General features: G+C 30.0%; 1 protein-coding gene across 1 annotated transcript in view; it reads left to right on the top strand.

Moving 5' to 3' along the window:
* Positions 1-5,093: 5,093 nt before the first annotated feature.
* Positions 5,094-27,126, top strand: part of CCAP-R (Crustacean cardioactive peptide receptor) — a 129,052-nt gene continuing 107,019 nt past the window's right edge. The window contains exon 1 of the mRNA XM_077446292.1: positions 5,094-5,452. The gene's annotated coding sequence lies outside the window, so the exon portion shown is untranslated. The remainder of the gene's footprint in view (positions 5,453-27,126) is intronic.

The following is a 27,126-nucleotide window of genomic DNA, read 5'->3' as shown; positions in this document are numbered from 1 at the left end:
TGCCAATTTTTCCGATTTTCATTGAAATTCCTGTAAAGGTTCCTGTAAAATTGGATTTTCCTATCCAATTTTCTATTGCAAACTTTGAGTTATTGTTATATCACAGGTTTCGCCAGATTTATCTTCATAGATGTCTCTGTGGAAGATTATTGAATGTAAAAATTCGTATTGTCACATGAAAAATGTTATTGATCTTATTGTTTACAACGTTTGTAATGCCTGACCATAGATGTCAGGTGTTGTTTCGATTGACATGTGTATGTATGTAATAATTATGTATTTAATATATGTAATATATAATTTCTCGAGTCTTAATCTATTTAGCACACTCGCCGCATTGGAGCAATCTGTTAGGCGAGTGTGCATGATTAATAGAAATAAAATAAAAAATAAAATAAAATAAAAAACAAAATCATTATTTTCCACATAATTGGATGTTTTTGTGTAAATTTATGTATATTTAAGGAAATTGTATTCGTTAATGTATTAATACGAAATTATTTTTATTTTTAACCGTTTTCCATCAATTAATTATATTAAGCCGTTTAAATTAATTAATGTAATTCCATTCAAATGACTTTCCGAATCATTAACAGAAAGCTTAAATAGCAGACAAAAAGTTTTGATAACACGATTTATTTAAATTCAAGGCTTAAGTATTTTAAGTACCATAATTATTATGATTTAACTACTAAAAGGATCATATAACAGTAGTAATAATGAAAATACAAATGTCTGTATGTATATGTATGTACATACATACATTTTGCCGATATTATTATTATCTAAATTTACCTAGATTGATTGAATTCATCGGATAACGATCCATCAAATTGATAGCCAACAACGCAGATGAAAACTCCTTCTATTCATTTGAAATTTTCCGATGAAATCCTATGATGTTCATATGTATGTACATGCATGTATGCCTTTCAAGTCGATTATTATTTATTACACAAGTAAATGATGTAAAAAATATAAATTGGAAATGTAAGCGCGTCACTATATGCAATACCATATTTTTTTGAAAATTACGTAGCGGAATTGGTTCACTGTTGTATGTAAGATATTCTTCATCTTATAATAATACATTATTATGTTGAAAAGTTATTCCTATCGAATACGTGTACGCTATGTCGAATAACGAAATAAAGTTTCATTCGATATACATATATAATATTATATTGCGTTTTTTGTCTACCATTGGGAAATTGATTCCCAATTGGACTATAAAATTGGCAGATACATTCAACGTTTCATCTAAAAAAATTATGTGGATATATACATTTATATGTATATATATACAAATATACCTAAATACATACATACATATACAGAGATACTGCCGCACAAGAAATAAAAGTATCGTATTCGCGTAACGACAACATCATTTGCTTCACGAAAAAATAAGATGTGTAATCTAAATTATTTATTACATTTATATTTTCTGTGCAAAATTGAGCCGAATATAAATAGAATGACTCGCATCTAAAATATTCACTTTTTATTCGGACGATTTATAAAGAACTTGATTCACTGTTATGTGACGTATATGGGGCTTAAATTATTCAAAGTTGCATCACATAGGCACTTTATACGTATTTATATACAACATTCAGTACAATGTAAAAGAGGGGTTGGCCCAAAATGAGTTTTACCTTTCCCCGGCACTAAATTCAGCCCTATAATCCACACCTGCATCTATTTATGCAATAAACGGTGTTGTATGTAGGTGTGTGCGAGACTTTGGAGACTCCACAACCTTTTTGCATCCACCTTGGTAATTGAGAGTTAGTAGAAACACTAAAAACGTTTCCCTTGTGAGCCGTGCAGAAATGTTTCGCAATTACACGCATCTTAGCCTGCTTATTGCCGGTGAGTGGTTCGCTAATTCTGAAAATTTTCGTTCAAGATTCTGTATTGAATATATCGTTGAAATATACATATCTATGGCAGAAAGCTTAAAATAAAAAGTGCTTGTTTTTAGAAACGATTTTTATGAAAATCAAGTTCGGAGTTCTTTGTTTTGTGACCGAAATCATTATTCATGTTTTGACTTAACAAAATAAAAAAAATCAAATTCAAACCATCCAATTTTTGACATAACGTTCTCTGTCAGTATATCGAATTATACATGCATACATATGTATGTATGTGCATTAGGCCGAAGCTTAAAACGCGAATTTTGGATTTTCATCGACAGACCTAGTGGAAAACTTTCGTTAACAATGTATTGTCTTTTTTTTCGCATTCAAAAATTTTTACCACATACATATTTCATACACAATTACGGTCCCATTATATTTTCAAAGTTTATGTCAATTTTTTCATTAAAAGTATAATAATTAAAGAAAACAAATCTGGAAAATCAAAAGTTTACACATTGTTCCCTGATTTACGTTTATTGTTAGACCCGTTATTAAATAATTGGCAAAAATTATAATTATATGATATGCGCTCATTATGTAACAATCAAATCAGAAGTACCTATATATGTACATATGTACATACGTACACAATACACATTCGTACTTAAATATGTATCTACATATATCGAAAACGATTATTTAAATGGACAATATCATTCGATTATTGTTAATTTAACATTAGAATCATATCAATAAGGACAAATATTACAAGTTTGCAGTATAAAAATTTTAAATTACACTTTAAATCTGACTTTTAACTCATTACACTGTTCGACACGAAAAATGGTTTAGAGACGAGATATGACTTTTCTTATAGATCTATGCTCAGTGAACACGAATCTGGTAATAAAAAATGTTGATTGGCTAGAGATTCGGAGATATATGTATGTGTTTTTTAAATCGCGCGATTTTTTATATAGTGGGAAAAAATCCCAAGTGAAAATACGTACTTTTGATTTTGATTTGAACTGGACGACTACTTAGAGAGATTTGAAAGCTGAAAAGTACTACAAATGAAAGATAAAATATCCAACTATAGATTCCAATATTCATTTTGAACAGAAAATGGACAGATTTTGAGACATCGACCGAATGACACCAAGATATAGAAAAATCTAGCGATTTAAAAAACACATATATCTCCGAATCTCGAGTCAATTAAAAATTTTTATTACCAGGTTCGTGTTTACTGGGCTTAGATCTATAAGAAAAGTCATATCTCTCTCTGAACCAAAAAATAGTCGTCATTTGTCGAACAGTGTTATTATAGGGCAACAAATTATTTGGTTAGTTTATAGTTCCAAAAGTGGTCAATAAAAAAAATAAAAATTTATCAGTAATTAATTATAGAATTTATCAGTAACTTATTCTAAATGATCAGTAGAATATAATAAACGATCAGTAAATTATTCATTTTTGTTGAGTATATAATTATTTTTTTTATCAGTAAATAAATCCTTTTTGATTAGTATTTTATTTAAATATTGATCAAAAAGGATTTTCTATTAGTGAAATTATAATCTTTGGCAGTTGGATTATAACGCGTCGCTCCTAGAGGTTGTGATCGAGAAATCTTGTCTCGAGATTTCTCGAGAAATTTTGATTCTCGTTTCTGGAGAATATTTTATTGTGAAAATTCGAGATTCTCGTATCTCGATAAATCGTATATTAGAATCTCGAAACATCGAGAATATTTTAAATTTATCACTACATGTTTTTGTTCAATAAACTGACTGATATGTATACTTGTTAACTCGTAAATAATTTTGTGAAGTATTGTAATATGTATAGATGGTCAGTATTTTTATAATTTGTCCGGTAAGGTATTATCCGGTCATCATATAAGTACATATACACATGTCACAACGAAATCGCACCATTTTAAAGTTACACATATGTGCATGTATGTAGGTAATAGTCACTAGTGGGAAAGTATTCGGTATTCGGGAAAGTATTGATATAACTAAAACGCTAGTGAAAATATATTTTCACTGACAATATGACCCCACTGTAACACACATAAAACAAAGATTTTTGATTTATTATTTATTTATTCGTGTATTTGCTCCTCATATATTAATAAATGTATATTCAGTATTTTAATATGCGTAGATGTTCATTATTTTTATTATTTGTCCGGTCAGAAAAACACTGGCAAAGCCGGGTGGCGAAACTGGGAATTTTATAAAATTCTTTGTTAAATATTGATATTTTTACTATTTGAAATTATTTTTGTATATTTTTATTTTCTTTTCGTGCCTTCTTTTATAATATTTTTTTATTCTTTACTTTCTTATTATTTTACTTTCTTTTCTATTCAATGTTTTATTATATCTCTCTATATCTTTCTTTCATCATGTCTTTAATAAAGTTATAAACCCCTGATATAATATACATACATATGTATGTAGTGTTTGTGTCCTTTTGATGTTGTCGATTTTATATGCTAAAAAGTCAATTCACTATATTAAAAAAATATATATATATACTTATAAGATTCGAAACAAAAAAAAAAACTTGAATTCTCGAGATTCAAATATTTCGAGAAAATAAGATTCTCAAATCTCGAGATTCAAATATTCCGAGAAAATAAGATTCTCGAATCTCGAGAGTCAAAAAAAGTCGAGAAATCACAACCTCTAGTCGCTCCGCTACTTCATTCCCATTCTCCTCGTGGTCCACACACCGTAATATCCATCCAAAAACATAGTAATATCTTTTTTTATGCTTTATATCATCAATATTATCAAAAAACATATCTTGACAGCCAACACTTATTTATTTAATTAGGTTAGGTTATCTGATCATTTTGGTTTAATCACTGATTCTTTAGTTTAATATCTGATCATTTAGTTTCATAACTGAGTTTATAACAACTGAACACAGCGAACTGATAATTTTGAAATATTATTGAAAATTTAGTTATTTTTGTTGATAAATTACTGATCAATAAAATGCACGCCTTATTATACATATGTAGTTTGAGAATATCACATTAGCAATAACCAGCATCGTGAAATGCAACGCCAATTTTCATACACGACGTTGAACTTCACTTGTACGGCGAACGATAGATATAATAGTTAGCGGGCTGCATGTTTTCCCACTTCCGGAAAAGCCATCTCTTCGGAAAAGCCGTCCCGCTGGAAATGCGCTCAAACCGTCACTTAGCCGCGAGTCGGCATCGCGTCTACACGCGCCTCTCGCACGCTCCACATAAAGCTGTCCACATACGCACCAACGAACTCGTTCCAAAACTATCCACGTAAATTTGAACCGTCAATAAAGTTTATTTCACGGATAGAACAGACTTCTGTCAAGGGGAGTTTTCGAACAAACTTTTCATTCGAAGATATTGAACGGTGGTGATGTGAAACTTTGTCTCATTTGAGTCCGATTGAAAACTTTGCGGATTGCGAATCTGAATATTGGTTGGTTTAAACTGTGTCCGAACAATTTCCGTGAAAGGATAGACCAAGTGAAAGCAGTGCCACAATCATCAAAGAAAATGCCCAAATTGAAACGTAAGTGTTCTTGTTTTAGGTTTGTTTAAATATTCTAATAAATTAGTAACATATTTTAGTGTGCCGTTTCTAGTCACGAATTAAAATTCAATTTTATAATCCGTACCTAGCGAAGGCATACTTACATCAATATGTTACACACTATATAATATAATATGTATTTTTAAAACAAAAGAAAATTTTATACATGTGGTAATGTTTATATAGAGATTTTAAAATAATTAAAGTATATTTGATACAAGACGCTATAGATTTCCTTTTATGATCTACTTTTGATACAAATTACGAAGGAAATGTATTGAAAAAAATATTGGAAACACTAGTTTATATCCTGGAATTTTTTTACATTATAATGTAAAAAAATTCCAGGATATAAACGAGTTAGAAGTTTGTGTCAAAAGTAGATCATAAAAGGAAATGGCTTACCTGGTATATATTACTTCTTTGAACATATACAAAGAAGTAATATATATGTATATATATATATGTATATATATATATATATATATATATATATATATATATATATATATACATATATATATTCGTAAAAAATGTAATTCATTAAAATTTTTGGACATTAGTCCAAAAATTTTACTACATACACGTCGAGATTTTCAAGTTGCATTCACGTGAAAAATCAAACATATGTACGTATACGTACAAAATATAAAATGAAATTCTGCACACTTAGATGTTCCACTGTTACAAGAAAAATCTTTGGTATCTTACAAAGTGCTATAGGAGAGAAAATAAAAATTGATGCCCTTTACTGTTGCTATTGAAGTTGACTGTGTATTGGGAAAACAGCTCCATTTGTAATAAAAAATCCATTTGCAGCATAGGCCTCATTCGTTATTCACAATGACGTTATTAAATATGGACTTGAAAAGCTCAATATTGAAAGGAAGATGGATTGGAACACTTGAATGATACGCCCTCGTACAAAAAACTCAAGATTTCTAAAGAATAAATAAAAAAAAGCTCTTAGCGCAGAACGCGTAGATACTCTAGGAAGAGGCTTTTCCATAAAATGTTCTTAATTTTAAACGACGCTATCACAGACCGCCTCACAATTATGTTATGTTTCTCACTAAACGAATATGAAAAATCTGAAAGTGTGCGAAGCTATTTTTTATCTTCTCAAGTAATGTATGTACACATGTACATATTTGAATATGTATATATTATGTGATAAAATCACATGTCAAGCACTATGTTTGGATGTCGCATATTTCCAAATATTGTATTGTATTGTACGAAATACATTTATATGTACGTATATATCTACATACATATATTCGATTTTTCGTATGCCACGACATTTGACGCAAACTTCACTTAGATTGCCGATTGCTCGAATTTATACGGAACGATCGCAATTTCGATGATAATTTTTTATTTATTGTACATTTACTTGTCGGCTACCGGGCAATAATACGTTATAATGTTTAGTGTATTGCATGTGAATAAATAATAATAATATTTTTTTAACGTAATTGAGACATTTTTTTAGTGCCGGAAGTTTTTAATGTATCCAATGTCAACAACCCATAAACTCAACGCCATTACTTTTTATTTGGCCGAAGAGAAAGTTAAAGGCAGTAAAATAACGATAATTGTCTTCAGAAATGTCATTGTGGTGAAGCAGTGCGAGTTCTAAATAAATACATCGGAACACGTATTTATCACACTCGAAAATAAATTGTGTTTGTATTTGCATTTCGACAAAATACGAAATTTTTTATATATTCATACAATTTTTATACCTATGTATGTAAATACACTGGAACGAAAATCATGAATTTTGGATTTTCATCGATGTACCTAGTGAAAAATTATTTATATATTTAAAATACATGGGGAAAGCGGCAAAGCCGATAGACCCACGGGGTTTGACTTTTACAAATAATAAAATAAAAACAAAAATATTCTTAACAATAATAAGAAAAACACAAAAAAAAAAGATATTTGGAATGGTCACATAATAATAAAAAGAAAATAAAGAAAAGTTATTACAAAATATGAATTATAAAAAAAAAAGAAATTACAAAAACCCTTTAAATTTCAGAAAGACATCTAGTTTGCTTTTAAAAATATTAAGGTTTGCTGAATTTACTACATTTTTGGGAAGACTATTCCAAACTGAAACCACTCTGTTTGAAAAGTAGGAATCTCTGATCAATTTGTTCGATTTTTCTTTTTGGAGTCTAAGAGTGTGACCTCTGAGATGAATGTTTTCAAATATTCTTTTCGTCTCCATTGTAGTCATTCTTTTCAACTTTTCGTTATAAGAAAGTGATTTAAGTTATCTTTGAAGGTATCTTTGTAATTCTCCGTTGTACCCTTTCGATACATATATATTTTTAAATGAGGATTCCATATACTAAAAGCGTTTTCTAATTCAGGTGAAGATAAATTTTTGATAATTTGCTTAAATTGAGAAAATTGAATACACGTTTTATTATATACGTTTTGCATATACAAAAGTGAATAAAATTTGTTCACAATATGATTAATATGAGAAGTCCATTTTAGGTCACAAGTAGTGATGATACCTACATAGGTCTAATTGATGTTGGCCACAGTTGATTAAATGATTATTTATTTTGTAGAAAAAACTTGGATTTTTTTTTACTTAGGTGTAGTACAGAACTTTTATTAACATTTAAAATTAAAAGTTAGAATTAGCGTCGTTATTCAAATAAAAAAATCATTGGTTTTAAACAATGTCCTGTGACTCCAACCAATCGCTTTATCTCGATAAAAATATCGAAAAAGTAGTTTATTTTTCTTTAGTAGTATCTTTTTTTGTAGTATATTTTTTTATAGGATAGTTTCCATTTTTTAAGTTTTTTAAATATAAGTTTTTTAAAATAGTTGACAGTAATCTATTTCAGTTTAAATGAGTCATTCATCATTATTTTTAGCCGATTAACGATAATTCAAAGCCGCCGTTTCGCCCAAAAGTCCCTATACAAAGTGAAATTTTCAGAAAATCATCATATTTTTTACGTACCAGTGATTATTTTGAATATATTTTTGGGATAGCCTTGAATTTGTATACAGAAAAATAACTAACGAATTCTATTTATTTATTTATTTTTAATCTATACCAAGAAAGCCCAAAACGTAACCACAATGCACCTTCCTGGCCAGAACATTTGATACAAGTATTATACGACGTAAATACATACCCACAGAGACATCTATGGTCAAATTTGTAAATTTGCAGCATTTTAAAAAATTCAGCGAAATTCAGTAAATACATATAAATTAAAACTCACACATACATTAATGGTCAGATTTGTAAATTTGCAGCATTTTATACAATTCAGCGAAATCCGAGATTGCTGAAAATCGAGAATTGCAAGAAAATGTAAAAGGTTGCCAATTTGTTGGAACCATGCGAAACTTCAGCTTTGAATTCTCGTTATTTTAAATCGATGAATTTTTTTTATTGAACGTTTTCTTGATATGACGATAACTTTCCACTAGGTCCATCGATGATAATCCAAATTCACATTTTTCTCCCCGGTCTAATATATACATATATACACACATATGGTTTTAGCAATACATTATTCATATTATTATTAAATAATATTGGTTTTACTCGGCTTCGTTCGGTATTTGTAATATAAACCGCTTAAACGTGGCGAATCTAAAAGTAAACGTTTTATTAAATTTATTTGAATAGTTTTATTTTATTTAAATATACATTTGTTTTTTTATTAAATTTTTACGTCACGGATTCTACGAACCTAAACTTACATACATACATACATACAAAGTCTCTTTCGAAATTATATATTAAGATGTATACTGTATTTAAGATTTACATGTATTTAAATTTATTCAAAAAGAAGAAAAAATATATTTGACGAAGATTTATAAAGAAGACTATCTCCATTTTATGACAAGGATAAGGAAAACGGAAAAAAAGTGACGAATTCGTCACATGTGACGATTGGCAAACAAGATTCCTCATCCTTGCAAAATTGTAAAAACTGCAGATTTACCATAAACTGGTGTATGTACATATATATGTTTGTATTTTTGTGCAAAGTTTCCAGGGTCAGAAATAAAAACTCCAAAGAATACATTCGATACGAAAAACCCAATAGGATGGAAACAAAAGACGAGAGTGTTTCAAACAACACACACCGAGGTGACTCTACTAAAGCAATCTGGTCCAGTTCGACCCTGGAGTTGTTCCACTTTCTCGGCATGGGGCGGCCACCCTCTTTCTTTCTTTCTCCTTCCTTCTAACTATTAAAACGCCTTCGAGCATCGAAAATACTTTCGATTCGGTCTGAACAACTTGGCATCGACGATATTGCTTTACTTTCGCCTCTTTCTTGGAAAAATTTATGTGAAAATAATGACTTCGCCAGAAATGTTTACTTAGACAACAAAATAGAAAAACTTTTACAAACGAATTCGTCGCCCCTCTCGCTCATCCTTTTCTAGTCTACATCGTCAATGGAAACAATTCCGGTTTAAACTTTGCAAGTGCTGGTTATGTGTCGATTTATAAATATTAATGTAGAAATCAGCGAAATTATATCCAAAAATTTACCTTTTCATTGCAAAAAATCAACAGTCCGTAATCAACAAAATGGATTTCATTTCAACCGATTAGTAAAAAATGTTCGTCCATTCAACAACTCCACACAAGAAAAACTCGATGTAAACCGTCTGGACGATTTTTTATTATTTTTAAATGCGTTTTTTTTATTACTAAATTTTGTTCAGAATACATCTTTTATTGATTTTAATAGCTACTGATCTACTCATCATTTTCTGTTTTACAATTTTAATTTAATTTTGTTAATAATCATAGAATTATAATATTCTAATGTTAATGTACAGCATAATAGGAAAACGAGCTGAAAAACCTATATACAATTCTTATAAATGTTCATAATACATCTAATACACAATATTAATGAAAGACTCTCTAAAGTCGATGACCTAAAGCATATCGTGTTTAGGTAATCTGTGTTCATACCAGAAGGGTTGTAATCACCGAGAGGTTATTAGTGATTCTGTAATAGAATCTACTGGTTAATTTGTTGGTAATGTCTGTAACAAACGGAATATTATATATGGTATTCAGTTTTTTGAAGTGATTATATATGGGTGTATTATAAATTATTTTTATGGATTTATTTTTTTATTATTTGGAGATTGGAAAGGTTAGTATTCGAGGCGTTGCAACGCGGTGTCTGGACGAATTGATAAATTTTATTCTATACATTTTTGTAAAAATGTGAAATGATAATGAAAAAAAATCGGATGTGACCAACCCATGACTTTGAATATAAGAAGTGTTAAAAACAAAATTCGATGCAATTTAAATTTCCAGTGAGACAGAAGTTCTACTTTCGGTTGTCGAATTTTCTATTTTTTTTATTTCTTATTATCACTATAAATATAATAAGCATAAAATATCAAGAAGATAGAAATAATTTAAAAGGTTAAAATAAAATTGTGAAATATTGTTTAAATAAAACCCACTTCTGGTTTACGAATTCCAACCAAAACCCCGTCAACGTTATGTTAGTATAATATGTACATAAAGAATACAAATATAAATTTCAGCTCGATACGTTCAGTAGTGTTGCTTAATTTCCACAACATTAATACAATAATTACACTGGAATTTTTTCCCGAAGAGCACACATACTTAAAGCGTAAATTAATAAAATAAATGCGGACAAGTACACATGTTACTTTGTAGTATGCTATATTTTTTAGATATGAAATTTCAGTTAAATTCTTTAGAGTAAGGGTATTACTTCCGGTTGAGATAAAAAAAAACAAGAATATAAGTGTTTCTATAAAAAAATCTCAACCCAATTCGTTGATTGGTTTAGGAAATAATGGAATTCAAAATAAAAAGGAAGGAACAACTTCCCTTCGACTAAAAATTTGCGTCGTATCGATACGCCTATTTCAGCAACTGATAATATGTTTCAGTATGATAAGATTTTACAATTTTCAAATAAACTCTAAAATACCGACACATATACTAAAATACTGACGTGATCAGTGATCGATTCCGAGTTCGAATCAGTCAAAATCTTCATGTCGAATTTTGCATTAATACAAAACTTTATTATTACTACTACGTATTTTTAACACACTTGGGGGAGGTGGCAAAGCCGATATATGTATGCATATATGTATGTATCTAAATATTAATTTTATACATATGTATATATGTACAATGTACCTATACACGCATCTAGTGATGGTTCCATTGTTTTCGGGTAATCCAAGTATTTATTTTGGCGGGCTGGTTATCAGATTCACATTGGGCCCGGTTTGGGAGCCCGAGTTGGGTTTCAGCGAACCGGAATTTATACGGCATCCGGATAAGGCGAAACCGGGACTAATTTATTAATTGAACCTTCGGCCGTGGTCCTTTTTCCTATAGGCGACTCGTTTCTAGAATTGTAATGCAGCGAATTAAGCCGGCAATTAATTATTCATTATACACGCTTCATTTATCAACACCATACGGATATACATATATTATATGTATGTATTTAGATTGTTTACTTTTGAGTTTTTCACCAATGAAATGGGAGGGGTGAAAAAATGTGTACCCTGTAAATTCCTTTTACGACATCGTCTCTTACGGCTTTAGCGCACATTTAACATTGCTTTTCGCTTAAGCGTGTACATAGAATATAATATATTATATTCTTATTTCGGTGATTCTCTTCAAACTCTTATAATATCGGATTATTTTGAAAGCTCCATGAGATAAAATGGAGTATTATATTCGCAAACCAAATGTTTGTTTTCGGTTAATGAAATTAAATGAAAATTTATGTGGAAATATGTATACATACACGTACAAATTTACATATGTACATACATATAAAAACTTCCAAGTAAAATATCAAATCAAAACAAGAAAAATAATACTAGACGGCGAAATTTCCATATTTTATACAAATCGAAATGTGTATTACTATAATTACTACGTCTTTTAGTGATATTTGAATTGCAATCCTTTGTCTTATGTGAAAATTTATTATGTTTCCTCAACATAATTGGTAACATAATTCCATAACATAGTTGAATTATGTTGAGTTATGTTTCCTCAACATAACATAATTCAACATAATTAAAGAACTTTAGTCGATCCGATGTCGCGTTAGACTTACGAGAACCGAGCATGCTGTTGCATTCGTGCAATGTGTAACATTGTAAGGATGTAAATACATTTCTATATATTTTTTTAATTATTTATTATTTAAATATATAAATATTCTATCTATAATCCTATAAAATATTATTACCATATACATAATTCAAGGCATGGTCATTAATAATATTACTGTAAGTTTTGCTGTCCCATAACCTGACGTTGACAATTACTTTTACCGTCTATGTAAAACATATGAATTTCCATTAATATAAAGTATAAACGTATTCCATAAATAAATTAATAATATCAACACCTTTCGTATTTTACATTAAAATTTTATTAATGTATATATTTCAAAACACGAACTCAAAACTAACCAAAAATAAAATTATACACACGAACACAGTATTATGTATTTATTAACCAAAATGCAATGCGAAACTGAAACGAAATGTAATTGGCCATCGCGGGTCGAGTGGGGGGTGAATGCGATAGCATGTACATTTTTAAGTCTTATGCTAGATCGGTTCGACTGTATCAATCCTTTTATACTTAGAACTTATATTCAAATTTATTTTAAATTCTGTTGACCACTGCTAATGAAATATTTTGCATTTTTTAAATTTAAAAATCATTAACGTAGAAATCTATCAATTTTCTTTTACACATTACAAGTATATCAATTATCATCATAGAGAAAAAAAAATTAGCATTTGAAATAAAGTTATCGTTAATACTTATGGCAAAAATTGGTCTAATACGTCAATTAATTGTTCTTGTTTTCCTGAAGGACAATATTATTGAAAAATAACATTATTAAAAGGCAAATAGCAAGGTCTAATAATGAAAAATTGCATTAGAAGTACTAAATTTCTTTTGCACACAAATTATTGCCAAAACAATGTTGAATGAAGTTTTAATCGTTCTCTATAAACATCGTTGAATATATTAGCTATTAAGCTAGTGGTGAGCGAACTACATTTAAATAATGTAATTTATGTGTGTTTACACTTAACACATACATACATATGTACATATTATGCGTACAGATAGATATAAAGTATAAAATCCCAGTAACGACTATTGCAGTTGCGCCAATAAACCGCTCTTTACATATTATGCTTGACTACTGACCCATTTACCACGAGAAATTTACTCTAAAATTGTTCAAAAGTTTGTTTCGCATTCGTATGTTTGCATCGGTGATCAATGCAAGCGTTAGTATATTATATGTACATATATCAACGTTAAAAATATTCGAGAATCTCTTTCGGAATTTATGGAGCGATATTACGAGGGCATGTTTATAACATTCCTTGTGTGTATGTTTTTAATGAATTTTATGAATAATTAAATTCGACCCAGTTTTAATAATGGGATATTCTCGGGTGCATACTTATATCGGGTCATAATGCTAGCGAAAATATGTGGTTTTCGACTAGCCTATATTAAATGCTAATTATTACAAAAATTCATCTTTTCCTTTAAATTATACTAGTGATAGGACGATGAAATTTTCATGTAATTCTATGTAAAAACTACCTACCCTACCTAAATACATATAAACAATATGAAAATTAATTAACTTTCAATAGATGGAGCTAAATGCTTATGTACTTTCAAGAGGAAATGTCGATACAAACAATTGGTTTTTTCTTGATTCTACCACCCAAACCTTATGCATACATACATTAAACCATACACAGTCTCTTTCGAAATTATATAGGTACATACATATATTTGATTATATATGTATATTAGACTAGCTGAACCCGGCATGCGTTGCAATGCCACAATAACGCATTCCTGTTCCCGTTCCCGTTCCCATTTGTCGGAAAAACGCAAGCAGCTAACACATTTGAAATTATTGCGTTACAATGACACTTATTCCCGTTTTTCCCGTTTCCGTTCCCGTTTTTGGGTGATTTTTTTCACATTAATCTTCCTGGACATACATACAACAAATCCTGAAAGTTCCATCATAATCGGTTCAGTGGTTTAGGAGCCTATTCGAGACAGACAGACAGACATTCATTTTTATATATATAATACATATGTACATATATATGTAGATGGGATTTAGAACCAATTAATTAAATATTTTTAAAATAATATGCTGCGGCTCTTAGAATAAGCCGATTTCGCAAAATTGCCCGTTGTCGCACATTGACTTTAAAAATAATACTCTAATAGTATTAAAAATAATAATAATTTATATGGATTGATTTAGAATATATTTGTGGCGCATTACATATATCCAAGTATAAAGCGATCGGATTTAATTAAAATAATTCTCCTGCACAACGAAAAAATGCAAATATTTTTGCGATTATGCAAGATTGCATTTTGGAAATACAAGCAAACGGAAAAGCTGTTTGTTACCAAATACACGAGGCAACGGAATTTTCAATTTCCATCTAATAAACAATTTCAATATATAATAATTGCACGGCTTTTATGTGCATAAATATAGCCATGTACCATCGTTCCATCCTCCTCATCCCCGATAAGATATACATATAGGTACAAATATAGATATATATGTATATGTAGTGATGTAGTCGGGCCAGATCGTACTTCTTTTTGAGCCAGGTCGCCGCCCTGATACTTTGATATAAAAATTGTTTTTTGAGTACAATTAAAAAATATTTTTGCTTATATTTCATATAAAATTTTGTATACCATATATTGTGAGCAGACTCGTTTTAACATTTGGTGACTACAAACGTATCCTCACTCAAATGCCCATGCAGGTGCAGATTTTTTTTTAAAAACAGCCCAACAACCAATTGAAAAAAATATAGACACTTCGAATGATGCTCAAATCGAATTATCAGAACTGTATATTATTACATTGCAAAAAATAATAACTTACTCATAACACTTTGATTGACTTTTCAAGTTAATTAGTATTTGATTTTTTTATAAATATTTTTACTACCAATATTAGGGTAAAAAAGTGGAGGGGGGGGTGAGGGGTCGTAAAACTTAAGGAGGTATTCTAGTCTAGAGGCATGAATTGTAGGTATTTTTTCAGGTGCAATAAAAAAAAAAACAAAAAATATTTTTAACACCCATTATTTTACCAAATATTTATTAATTTTTGAAAAATACATAAAAAAAAAATCAAAGGAAAAAATTCAAAATTCAAAAAAATACAGGCTGATGAAGTGAGGGGTCTCAAAAAAATGGCCCGACCTGGTTGACACGATTGCAACACTCCTAGTAATCTGATATAAAAAAAAAAATTAATTCTTAATCCAAGACAGTGGGGTAGCGAAGGGGGGGGGGGGTCCAAGGGGTCTGGACCCCCCCCCTTGGCGGAGCGCAGTCGGCGGCAAAATATCCCATTCCTGTTGCAATTGATCGGTTGATTGCATCATACACTTCAGTTAGCAATTAGCTTTATATAAATTATCTTGGATTTTTCCTGTCAAAACCCCCCCCCCTTGACAAAATCCTGTCTACGCCACTGATCCAAGCAAATGCTGCAATCTCCCGAACTACGGAAAAGTCAAAATAATTTTTTCGCAAAATAGCGGCTGTCTGAAATAAAAAGACATTTTTCCCGGTTTTTTTGACTTTTTTGAATTTTTTAAAAATAGCAAAAAATTGAAATTTTGTTATACTTCATGCGATAGAGTAATGTATATAGAAGGCTCATACCAAATTTCAAGTAAATTTAAACTTGAGATATCATGTCAACCGTCTCGAAAAAAACGCGTTTAAAGTTTCGGGTAAAGTTACGCGCCGGTTAGATGCCACGTCACTAAAGCAGCTATATCTCCGAAAATAATTTTGAAAAATCCTCTTAAGGATATATTTTTAAAGATTTAAGCTTTGAAAATATGAAAGAAAAAAAACGATTTTTTCAAATTTCTCGACTAGAATACCCCCTTAAACACCGCCCTGGTACTTTTTTCATTTAGCACTACAACACTGCATATATGATATAATAAAAGATACATATGTATGTACATAAACATGTGCATACATACATATATATGTAGATGTAGCCAATAATAGAGAGCACGCGAGCGCGAACGTGTTCATTGTAAGTATAGTTCGGTCGCAGATTGTTGGCCGGCGGCAAATTGTGTTCCGAGCCGCTCTTTCAACACTCAATATAGCGCGATTTATTTTTATGGCCAGTTATAACAGATAAAGTGCACTCGTTCAGGACCAATTCCGCCAGCCAACAGCAACAGCGGAATCTACTACGTGATCTGACGTCAATATTTCGCCGATTTCTGACTCACAGAGGGCTACGCATTGATTTACGAATTTACGTTGTCTACATATTAAACATACACACATACATCATTTGCTTTCAAATGCTAGCCCGAAATTTTTTTCCTATCGATCTGCGAAATTTTTATATTCGAGTAAATTAAACGTGATGAATTACAGTGTGAAGTTCTTAAATTAATTCCGTAGTCGAGCTATGAACTCCAAAATGTTCACGACACTGCAAGAATGTAGACGCGTACCTCCAACATTTTCTCTATATGTACATATAATATATACGTGAAGTGGCTATCAAGAGAACATATTCTTATACATTGTTGTATTGAAGTGAAGCAGTTTCTACGAGAGTATAATTCCTAACGAGATTCCTAATACGAGAGTATAATTCCGAGAGTATAACAACCCTAATTGGTTGATGGCTAAGTTTGTATGTATTTTCTTCAGGGGCTTTCTATAAATATTTTTATAATGAGAAATAAGGCATATATGCATTGAAAAAATATTCGAACTTTCGTTATTTTTAGGATTTTTTTGGGCCAAATTAATTAATCATGCTATTTTTTACAAAAGAGTTTACTCTTGCGGTGTTTTATTACGGTTTTATACAATAAGTTTTTAAATCATATTGAAAATATCTAAGTTGCTGTTGTTTTATTGTTGTATTTCATCGTCGTCTTTTATAATAATTTGGTATTGAACAATAGTTTTCATTGTCTATTGCGGTCATTTACGGTACTTTGTATGAAACTTAATACATTTTTGTTCAACTTCAATCCAATACCGACTGCAAGATACCAAACACGCCAACTAATAACACTGAGCAACAAAAAAAAATACCAGAGCGGAGACTAGCCAATCGTTACTAAGTTTGACCCACTGAATTCGAATATGATATTTATTTTTGTTGGTGAGCGATGGGTTTACGAGATATGAGCGTTTAAAAAAATCCGCGATTTTTACAGTTTTTTGGCTTTTGCGGTCTTTAACTCAAAATTTAGGATTGTTACGCTCAAACTGAGTATTGTAATCAATAGTCAGATATTTTTCCTATTAATTGTTATATTTCAATGCTTTAAAATACTTCTAATTAATTGTCTAGCGAATTTTAAAAGTCAAACATATATTTTTTTTTACGGATTTTTTTTTCATGCTATTTTTCATTTATTTGGCAAATTTTTTATTTCACCACGTTTATAAGGATTGGTTTTCTATCTCAATATTTTTTTTTTTTATCTAAACGTACTAACTCAAGTGGTAATTGCAATTTAAATGCTTTCGTTGTATATATGGTTGTATCGCGTAATATGTTAGGTGCAAGCGAGATGGCATATAATCCACCTCACAGAGTACATAATACCCTCACGAATGGTAATAATTTTACGTCAATTAATTTTAAGCCGGTTACAAGTTTTGGGACTTAGCTTGTTCAGGTACATACAAATTTCCAAAGGATACCATAATACATACATATGTATTATGGTATTATTAATTATTATTACATATTAATTATTATTACAAATTAATTATTATTACAAATAAATTATTATTACAAATTCAATATTATTAAAAATTAATTATTATTACAAATTAATTATTATTACAAAATAATTATTATTACAAATTAATTATTATTACAAAATAATTATTATTACAAATTAATTATTATTACAAATTAATTATTATTACAAATTAATTATTATTACAAATTAATTATTATTACAAATTAATTATGATTACAAATTATTTATAGGTTCCTTTTCTCCAATTTCAAAAATACATTAATACCTGAACAACATGGTTTTTTTTTAAGAGGAGATCGGTAGAGACTAACCTGCTTAATTTCACTAGTACTCTCACATCTTATATGGAGAAACGGCTTCAAATTGACGTCGTTTATACGGATTTTTCTAAAGCATTTGATAAAATCAATCAAAACCTATTTACTCAATCAACTTTGGGTCCTCGGAATCCTAAGAAATCTATTTGGTTGGATATCTTCGTTCATCTTAAACCGTCATCAAATCATAATAATTCTTAATGGTTTTAAATCCTCACTTAGACATATTCTTTCCGGTGTCCCATAAGGTTCGCATTTAGGTCCTTTATTCTTTTTACTCTAAATTAACGATATTTCATACATTTTCAAACATTCCTTTATACTGCTATATGCTGATGATACAAAAATTTATATACCTATATACACTATAGACGTTTTTCATAAGCTAAAAGAAGATCTGGATAGATTTTCTATATATTGTTTGAACAATGACCTGTAGTATATTATTTATCGAGAAGTTATGTAATTTCTGGGGATATGAGGAAAATAAAAAAGGCTTTGTTCTCGAGAAATTCTCGAGCAGAAACACTAATAGCAACGTCCATTAACAATGTATGTATGTATGTATGTAAATTTGAGGGGTATATTTGTCACACCCATTGTCTAGAAACCAACCGGACCGGCAAGATCCGAAGATGTGGAGATTTCCGAAGGAAATTGTTCCAAGCAAGTACTATTTACAGTCGAGCAGTAAATAGTTTAGTTTGTTTGAAGTACGACACTTCGAATTAAACTTGTGGCCGTCTCCTTGTACTTGATTTTGCACTGCGAACGAGGTCAGCGGCTTTAGAATTCAAATTGTCCACCTTCCGGTGCTCGCGGTGTCGTCAATTCAATCTTACTTATGCATAGTGTGTACAGTTCAACGGTCGAGATACGATAAGACATACATATATACATATGTATGTACATGATCTAGGGTGCGTAAATTCACATCGAAAACTACAGTCACGCTAAATTTAACCCGCCAACTATTTTATTCGAAATCGATAACCGCTAATGGCACTCCGTGGGATTTTAGGGCGACGACGACCGGGAGATTTAAGCAAATTCGGTGCGTTATCTCAGTCAATCCAAGTTATCAGTTCGACTACAAACGCGGTGTTTACTATACCCTGAGGACCATTGCGTGCATAATTTATATGATTCGGATGTATTATATTATTATTCTATCTGTATATACATATATATATATATATATTTTTTTTTTGGTTTTATTTTGGATGACATGTCTGAATCAAATTTTGTAATCAATTTTTCACCTGTATACTTCCTCCGAGCCGATATTTTATTTTTATTTTGCACATTTGCGATTTCCAATGAAAATTGAATCAGCAACATACATACATACATATGTAGATCAGTGGTGACCATGTAATGCTTTCAAAAGTGGTGACCGTGTAATAAATATATATATATATATATATATATATATATATATATATATATATATATATATATATATATATATATATATATATATATATATATATATATATATATATATATATATATATATATATATATATATATTTATATTTTACAGTTTTTTAAAAATAATTAAAATGATAATAATAGGACGAAGCAATTTTTTTTTCAGAAACATGTAAAATTAATCACGCAACAAGAAATTTGAATGTTACTTTAAAATAAATATATTGTGTGTAAATATTTGCTTTTGGAAAAAAATTGATTTGGAAAAACAAGGAAGACGGGACAAATCAAACAATTTTACGAAAACGAGGGGACGAACGCATGTCAAAAACGGGACTGTCCCGGCCAAAACGTGACGTATAATCACCCCATAAATACATATAACTTTATGTACATACATATGTACGTCGAAACGTTTCAACTGAACGGCACATACGGCTACATATTTATTGACATACATATATATGTACATTCTACATTTTACTTACGGAAAATTTAATAAACCTGTGAAAATGTGCGTACTTGAAAAGTTCGCTTGATAGACTATTTGTAAAGATTTCAATAAGATTAACACATATAAATTACTTATAAGCGTAAAAAACGCAATATCTTATGTTCGAATGTACCTATACATAAATAAATAAATCACGTATAAATTTTGTAGATGTACCCAGTGGCGAATCAAGTAAATGAGGGGCCCCAGGCGCATTTGAAATTCGAGTCCCCTACTTCAGTAAAAAATGTTATCATCATTTTTTACCATGATTTTCAGTATACGGTATTTATTAGAATTTAAAAAAAACCATAATTTTTTTATTTCTTTACTAGATGTATGTATGTATGAAATTTTTTTGGAATAAAATAGGTAATTCTATACAAAATAAAAGAGGTAGAGTCACTTGCATAATATTAAATTTTAATTTTTCAAAAATATAAAAGTCTACCAATTAAATTAATACTAAACATAGACTCGAATTAAATAAATGTATACTAAACAAAGCTTCAATTTATCTAAAAATCAAATTGTAAAAGTTAAAATAAAATAAGAGATTGAAAAAAATAATGTGGTCAATCTTATATGTGTATCACCAATCCTCAATGTTAAGCTTATAATAATAAGCTTAACAAGTAACCAAGTCGAACAAACCATATGAAACAAATTATTACATGAAATTATGATCAAATTAACGAAATTGACAATTTGACATAAATATAGTTAGAGTAAATTACGAAAAAAAATTCACAAATTAAATAAATAAAACAATTAAAACACGTTAAATAATAAATGGCAGTAAAAATAAAAAAAAAACAAATACAACTTATCTGAAAATTATACATACTTATAATGCTATCTATTTCTATAGATTAATTTTCTGGCCTAGAATTTAGATGATTGATCAATGATGTTTTCAAATTTTAAACTTCGTAATATATCATTTTCGATAAACATTGTTGCTAAATTATTTAATAAATGATTACGTAAATAGTTCTTTGGGCGTTTAAAAACAGAAAAAGAGCGTTTTCCACTTAATGCTTAATGCACAAATTTGAATGCTGAGAAAGATTTTTAAAATAGTTTCAATATTTGGGTAAGTGCATTGTAACCCTCAAACCAATAATCGGTACATTTTGACAGGCAATTTTAAAAATTGGATAAAATAAATAACCTCATATTTAAAATTAACAGTATCAATATTGTTTTTATATTTCAATACAAAAAACTCAACACATTCATTAAAAATACGACTACTTATTGTAAAATCAAAAAACAATTGAAAAATTTTTAGTACGTTTTCATAGACAGAACTACTACTACTAAAATAATAAATATTAATTACAAAGTTTTGCTTAGGACTAAATAATAATAATAATAACAATAGCTTTTATTCCAGACGATGAGGAGAATAATGCAATCCCCAACGCCCATATAAATAATATAAAGATAATAAAAGAGTTTTGAAAAAATAGTAAACTAAAAAAAAAAAAAATACATAAGTAAATATATAAATATTACTAATAATAATAAATAATAATAATAATAATAAATAATAATAATTATAAATACAATAATAAATAATAATAATAAATAATAATAATAATAATAATAATTATAAATACAATAATAAATAATAATAATAAATAATAATAATAATAATAATAATAATAATAATAATAATAATAAATAATAACAATAATAATAATAAATAATAATAATAATAAAATTGGGTTCTTCACGATTTTCTCCAAATCGAAATTTTCTATTTCTCCGCTTTCTTTATACATATGTAATATTAGTCAATAATTGCGCATCTTTCTCTATATCATCAAATCCATTTCTAATAAGTATAAATTCAGAGAGAGATTCATCCCAAATTTGTTACACTATAATAATTTTACTAGTGAGATTATGATTTCCCTAGTTAGTTTATAATATCACTGACTCAAGCAGTAAGTTCGGATGTAACAATAGAATTACAAATTCACTTCTGAATGTCAGTGAATTTGTAATTCGAACGCTAATGCACCATGCGATAGTGCAATACTACCAACCCCAAATTAACCTAACCTAACCTTATATTAAATAAATAAGTGCTGGCTGCTAAGATATTATGATGTGTTCGCTTTCGCATCCAGTCCCACTATGCGCCATTAAAAAAAGCCAAATTGAAATAGATGATACTCCCTATCGAGATCACGCAGGAGTGCTACTCTCTACAGAGTAGGAATGTACAGGAGCAGGGTTCGGCTTTGAAGTGGGGATGGAGAGGAGCAGGGTTGGAATGTGGGGTGGAGGGATTCGTGTCGGCGACGCACTCACAATAATCTTAAAATAATGGCATTTAACTAATAGGGGCCAGTGAATCTGTTATTCACTGAAACGTCAGTGTAATTATAATTACATACACATACAATAATATGTTATTTATAATATTGCGTTGAAAATCCTTACCTTCCAGCGAAGTACGTTATATAAAATAATTTAAGTTAAATTAAATTAATTCATTCCATTATCACAGTAATCACATTAATGTATTACATTTAAAGTGTGTTTTATCTTAGCGTTCAAAGTGACGCAAAATTGGATTAACCACTCAGATGGATGTTAAAATCGACTAATTTTGGAAACCCAACGGGAATTCAACGCGAGACTTTCACTGTTGAATTATGTGCGATATAATTTTTTGAAAATTTTCATATGATCATTTACATATTAAAAAAAAATCGATATTGAACCGTAAAGACACATTCACACATACCGGCAGCATTATGAAAAACTAATAGCTATGACAGCATTTTCTATACAAATTGAGGACAAATGTATGGAAACATGCACAAGACAAAAGTTCTACTTCCGGCTGTCGGATTTTGTTCAATTTTTTTTAATTACTTAAAATCACTATCAGTATTATACAGAATAAATATTGTTACGTACGCCGCGGACTAAGCGAATAGAATCCCAGAGACTATGTGACCGTTCAAGGCTTATCTGTTAACGGATTAACTAAGTGCTTGCACTTAGGATCAACGGATATCTGTTAACGGATTAACTAAGTGCTTGCACTTACTTCCAGGATTATATCTGGACTCTTACTTCCAGGATTATAGTGCATTTAGGCTAAACAATGATCGTTATTAGTCCTTTCTCAGAATCGGTACGGGGAGACCTAATGTCGTGGGAATACATATCCGAATATGTGACTATACAATAGGTAAACAGATTAGACGTCCTGAGAGATCTACCCTTTATAAGGCGGTACGTAGGCAATATCAGGTCATTCTGAACTGAGCACTGCCTGTGCGTGTATCTCCTTAAATCAATAAATGCTGTGAAACAACTAAGGCCTTTTACTTGGATCCTCCAACCACCCCTACGCAACAATATCAATAAGATTAAAATAATTTAAAAAGTCAAAATAAAATAATGAAATATTGTTTTAAAAAAAAATACTACTTCAGGTTTACGAACTCTGACCAAAACCTTATCAGCACTAAGTTAGTACATAAAGAATACAAATATAAATTTTTAGCTTGATACGTTCACGTGTGTGGACAGAATAGTGGGCACAACATTTTTGACCTTTCTAAGACGAAAAAATCCCACTTCCGGTTTATTAAATTTGGTGATTTTTTACTAGCCTCTTCTTAGTTCGGAGTCGATTTTTTTTTCATCACAGTGATAATACTGTTTCTTGATGAGCACACATTAAGGAGTCGAAAAAAATAGTGGAAGAAAAATTGACAAAAAGTAAACTTCCACTTCCAGCTAACGGGTGTTCACGAAACTTATAATATAACTTAGTATTAAGTTTAAACTTACAGATATGAAATCTCAGTTTATTGCGCCGAAAGGTTTCCGAGAAAACCATAAAAACCTCGATCCCCTAGAGTAAAAGTACTACTTCCGGTTGAGGTAAAAATATTCAAAAAATACTAACGGTGTTCAAAAATTGCTCAAAATTCACTGAAACACACACACACATCTTTTTCAAGATCATGAAAACGTGACCAGTGATCGATTCTGAGTTCAAATCAGTCAAAATCTCGAGTTCGAATTTTCACAAAACTTCATCTATTGTTACTATGTACATATGTACATATGTAGATAAAGTATATAACTAAATTATGGATATCTTTTCACGCAGTACCTAAGTATCACGGAATGCGATCCTTTGTAGCCGGGACACAACTTTTTGGCGAATCGTGCCACGGTTCACAAAGTTTTAAAATTGCACCGAAGTGACCCAGTTTCCTCTAAGCTCCCCACAGGAGCGGCGAAAAAGAGCGAAGACTTGAATAATTTTCTTTACGGTCTAGTTTCAAAATTGAATCCGAGTGTGTATTATATTCTAGCTCGCCGTTCGTAAAGACTCCTCTCGACGATAATGGCTATCGTTCCATTTTATCGCATTAAGCACTCAATATTTGCAAGGGCTTTTGCCCTACATACATACCGTTCTCCCCTTTCGTCTCGCTAATAGAGATATACAGAAGTCCTTTCACGGGTACAATAGCCAGTTCACTGGGGGAGATCGATATCCTTGACAAGTATCACGAACGCATATATGTATGTACATACATATACATATATATACATACATATGTATGTACAATTCCAAAAGACGTTGTGTTAACAGTTCAAATAACACGTCTAAAAATACTCTCTACGAATTTCCAATACGTACGCCGACTTCTTGTTAAAATTTATGTTTACACACGAGATAATTCGGAGTAGTCTATCCAATGAATTAGTATCTTCTAGTAAACTAAAGCTTTCTAAAAATTAATTGATGATTTCCTTAAAATAGATGAAGTTTATCTCTTGTTTGTTTATTCTTTTGTTTGTTTTGAGTGCAATTTTTTTTTGTTTTTTTTTTCATCATATCATTTATATATAATTTCTCTATTCTGTGTGTCTGTCTGAGATAAAGCTCGCCGTACTATAATAGTCGTTTCGATTCGATAAAAATACATATGTAAGTACTTCACAGCTAAACCACTGCCAAAACCTATATACGAATACAATGACAAAAGAGAAAACTTCTATATATACTGATCGCTCCTAATATTTCCGCTTGGCAGAGAATTTACCGCGATCTATTGAAAATTTATTTAATGAATTAATTAATTTTTCTATTGGTGTTTTATATTGTTTACAGATAGGTAGGTAGGTAGTTTTTACCTTTTTTTCGTTTTAAAAAATTAAATATAAATATTAAAGTAAATATATTTAAAAGGTATTTGAAAAAAAATCGACCGTGTAGGGATCGAACACATGATAGACGACACATTTCTTTTATTTATTTTTATTTAATAACTTATGCCAACACCCATGCGATGATATGTCATCGTGTACAACACTAGTTATCTTATAATAATTGCATTATATTCGAAAGGATCTGACCAAATGCTACGGTACATCCTCCTAATGATAAAAGTCTAAAAATACGCTCGTTTCTCTCATTAAAACATGTAAATTAGTAAAAATCGTGAAAACTTAAATTTAAAGTTTCGTTCGAAGCTGTCTTTGGAAAAACTCAGTTTAAGCGAAGCCTTATAACCGGAACGTCAATCAATTAATTGGAAAAGTTATATTTCATTGCACTGTTATAAAACTATCGTGTTTATTTTTGTACAATGATTAGTGAACGAATTTTGATTTAAGATGAATAAAATAAAAAAAAAACAAACACAACAACAACTTGACTCGGCTTTTCCCGCTTTTCTCGATCGGCCTCGTTCTGATACGGACGATTCTCTGAGATCAGTCGCTTTCTTAATCTGCAAATAAGTGATTAAATTATGTATTTATTTATCGTTTCCTAAATTAAAAACCGATTTAACCGGTAATATATGTACATACATACATACATACCTAGATCCACATACATACATTTAAATTTTTACCATTGTGGCATCACAGGATTCCCTAATGCGCCACTGATCGAAATTTCGGATACGGATAGATTTAGTCTTTTTTCAGATACGTATAGATTTAGCGTCGGAAAAAGAGTAAGGCAAGGAAACATCATTTCACCCAATAAGTTTTCAATATTTGAGGGAGTTTTCAGGAACTTGGAATAGGACACAGCAGGACTAAAAAAAATCAACGGTCGCTTTTTGAGTCATCTTCGGTTCGCAGATGATATAGTTTCGATAGCTCACGATCCAGCTGACTTACTTAACAGACTAAGCTGGTCAGAGAAAGTAGGAAAATAGGCTTAAAAATTAACGTAGATACGACCAAACTAATGTTCAATAACTATTACATGCCTGATAGCATCACAATAGATGATAAAATAGTAGAAGTAGTCGATAGTTATTTATATTAAGGACAAATAATGAACATAGTAGTCCGGTAGTAATGAAGAAAAAATTAAGAGACGTATGAAATCAAGATGGAGTGCGTTTGGAACGAATGAATGCGGTTTTGAAATGAAAAAAATGCCGCTTTGCCTAAAGAAAAAGATCTTTGATCAATGTGTTTTG

This window comes from Arctopsyche grandis, chromosome 1 (genome assembly GCF_051622035.1).
Source record: "Arctopsyche grandis isolate Sample6627 chromosome 1, ASM5162203v2, whole genome shotgun sequence".
Taxonomy (NCBI): domain Eukaryota; kingdom Metazoa; phylum Arthropoda; class Insecta; order Trichoptera; family Hydropsychidae; genus Arctopsyche; species Arctopsyche grandis.
Note: the sequence above shows the minus strand (reverse complement) of the source record. Positions and strands in the feature narration are given on the sequence as shown.